Genomic DNA, 3,736 nt, shown 5'->3' on the forward strand with positions numbered 1-3,736 from the left:
AGGGATTGGCAATGGTGTCAGTATTAACTGTGAAGCTGTGACTCATTAGTCAAGTTCGGCAGTAGTACTGAGCACTGATCACCTGGCATTGACTCATAAGTCAAGGACGGTTTTAGCATGTTTAATGCAAGCCTACAAAGATTAGATCTAATTGACATCTGCATTGAATGACTCAGTTGAGCATCAATGCCGGACCGACCTCAAGTTCGATGAATATTAAAAAGCGCTTGTCTAGCCAAAGGCTAGTCATTTAGAGCCAGGACCAGCGAGCCCCAGTGACTGTTTGGTCACATGGTTATGGGTGCCGATCCCTGTAGTGACTTTCTCATCAGTCACTCATCTATTTAAGCTAGTGACTTACTCATCTGTCACTCATTTAATTAAGGCTATAAGCCTCGGTATGATTAACAGAGTCTCAAGTGTTAAATCACTCATTTGTTCAGTGCTATAAGCTCTGTATGATTGTAATGATCATCATTTGGTATTATATACATGCATTATTATGTTTTCTTGCTGGGCTTTAGCTCATGGGTGCTATGTGGTGTAGGTAAAGGGAAAGAAAAGGTCACCCAGCTTTGAGTGGAGAGCTTAGGTGGCGATGTGTACATATGCGGCCGCTTAACCACCACGGACAAGGAGTTCTTAGAGGAACTAAGGGGTTTACCCTAATTTTGCCGCTTAGGTTGGCGAGTTGTAAATTTAAACTGTAATGACCATTTTGAGTTGTAAATAACTTGTAAATGTTCTAGTGGGCCCATGAACAGTTTTAAATAAAATATATCCTTTCCTTTTGATTAATTTTTCACCTTAACCTATTAATGACACTTAGAAGCACGTTTTTAACCAAAGGACTCAGGTAACGAGTTAAATTTCTGGTTCAACGTTCACCCTCACTGTCCTGGGGTAACCGGAGCGTGACAACATCAGTGTCTGCAAAAAACATAAAAGTGTTAGATAAACATCAGAACACAAGCTAGGCAAGAAGAGAACTGTAAGAGACTCTCACTATGAATGTCTAGGAGTGACTTTGTTAAAATGGTGTTCAAGTCATCATTCCTAATTCCATTAAAAGTGGTTATCTTCTGCTCCAGATGAGACACTCAATCCATGAGGGCATTTAAGTTCCGTATAGCAGACTGATGGGGCTCAGATTAGGGAAATAGGCGCAGAACAGGAAGCACCTGCATCAGTGAAAATGGGAGGAACTAGCGTAGACAAAGATGGCTCTGCTTCTCCAACAGGACTAGATGTCAAAGGAGTTGGAGGGGACACATTAGGGAGAACCTCAATGATCGATTCGGCCTCAACCCTGGCCCTTTTTGCCACTCGAACAGAAGGACTGGCCTTGGTGGGAGTTGACCTTTGCTGGGTATGAACAAAGCCAAACATGTCTGAGCCTACAAAATGAGATCAAATGTTAGAAGGATATTAAGCACCAATGAATAATAAAATAAAGGTGATAAAGTTTCGGACCTTCTGAATGTGATTCGAGTTCGAATTTAGCCTCGTCAAAATCGTCTGAAGCAAGCGATGAGTATGCAACAGATGCACCCGCCTCATCACCCTCAGGTCCAACTAGCACCGGCGAAGGGGGTATCTCCTCGACATGAATGGGTCCTGGGGAGTCTATGGTTATCACGGGCTCGGGACCATCGTCATCCGGAACATCTGACATGGTAGAAGGAAACAACCCCACCTTCCTAAGGTTCTTTGGAGTAACGGGAGTCTTGAAATTCTTCTCTTCAGGGGTCATGGCAATCAATTCCTTGGCCCTAACTATCATATCCTGAGTCGGGAGTGGTCTATAAAAGGGCCTAACATGCTTAAACTTGGAGTAATTGGCCTCTACATCCTTAGTAAAGAAATAGTTGTCGGCATATCTAAATGCCTTGCTATTTTTGGAGATCTCTTCCAAGAAGGTGTTGGTACCCTCACTCATATAATGGTGGAAGTGGAAATACCTTGAGTTACGCTGAGAAGGGTTTATCTTCAGGTCAAATAAATAGTGGATCTCATGAGGCACTAGAGCAACTCATTTTCTGCGGTGATAGATAATGTACAATGCAGATAAGGCCAAAATCGCATTAGGAGCCAGTTGAGAAGGACTAATACCAAAATAGTGTGCTACACTTCGAAAGTATGGATGAAGAGGAAGTAGGGCCCTAGACCTAATGGCAGAACGTGTCCAAGCGCACATACCTAGAGGGGGGTCCTTAGCTCTGTCATCTGGACCAGGGAGAGTGATGCACACGCCGGAGAGGTCAAAGGTCTTCCTCAGGTTCTTTACCTTCTCTTCAGTCATATCAGAGGCCGCCCCCTTGAACCAAACAACCTCATAATCAGCAGGGCGTGGCTTTTCAATCGGCTTCCATATAATCTCGTTGGCAAAGGTGTAATGCCCCAAAATCCCTAATGCAGTTTAATGGCTGAATTAGTAGGTCGAGAGGGCCATAATTATATAATTATGCCATTAAATGATTATATGCATGTTTATGTGAATTATAATATAATATGATGTTAAATAGAGCTGTAAATACAGGTCAGGCTTTCTAGCACGACACGAAACTGGCACGAGCCCGGGAGGCACGAGCACGACACGACACGAAAAAATATGGGCTTAGGCCAGGCACGACACGAATTGAAAATTGGCACGGCACGGCACGACAAGCCCGAAGTGGCCAGTTCTGTGCTGGAAATTACTATCTCAAAGAGGAGTAAGGAAAGACGATTAAGTGAACCACATATAGGAAAGATTAAGTGGAAAGTCTTAGCGGGATTAGCTAAGGATTATACAGTGTCAAATATGAATCTATTGTGCTATAAGGATCGGATTTGGAATCCGATGGACATTGGGATTAATTGGGAGATTCTGGATGAATCTCGTGTTACTTTCTCATTATCTTCATTCAGGCATCATGTTAGTGTACCAGAGTATGAAAGCTTTATGGCGGTGGCCTAAGATGGAGAGGGGCATAATGGAATGTGTGATAAAGTTCTTAACCTGTTAGCAGGTCCAGACAGGGTATCAAGAATCAGTAAGGCCATTGTAGCATTTGAGTATTTTATAATGAAAATAAGAAAGTATCGCGATGGGTTTCGCGGTGAGGCTCCCCAGGAAAGTGGGTCAGCGTGATTTGATTTGGGCCATTGTGGGCTAGTGTTTAAAGTGAACCATTTCTATCAGTAAGATAAGTAACACAGCGGACCAGTATTCAGATCTCTATGTGAAAGAGATAGTGCGCCTTCATGAAATTCAAGGTCTATCTTATCAGATGAAGACTCTATTATTACTTCCAGGTCATGGAAGGGTGAATGAAGGCGATGAGTATATAGATGGGATTCAGTGCAGTTGATTGTCCTCAGACTGATGTTAATCAGAGAGAGTTATTCAATGTTGAAAAAGTACCTTATGAGATAAGGTATGGTAGAATATGTTCGTCACCCATTCATTGGAATGAGATGGGTGAGATGTTATATCTGGATCATGAGATGGTTCAGGGGACCATTGAGTTTATTAGAGGTTAGAGCTTGGATGCTCACTTCTCAGAGTAAATAGAAAGGCATTACTGAATTGAAAGCAGGAACATAGAGTTCCAGGTAGAAAGTTGTGTCTTCCTTAAAAGAATCACCATGGAAAAGGGTGATAAGTTAAGGGAAAGTTGAGCCTTAGAGAAGTATAACAGTTTAAGTCCTGGATAGGACTGGTTAGGTTGACTTTGGATCGGCCTTATCATTG

The sequence above is a fragment of the Humulus lupulus genome, chromosome 8 (assembly GCF_963169125.1).
Source record: "Humulus lupulus chromosome 8, drHumLupu1.1, whole genome shotgun sequence".
NCBI lineage: Eukaryota > Viridiplantae > Streptophyta > Magnoliopsida > Rosales > Cannabaceae > Humulus > Humulus lupulus.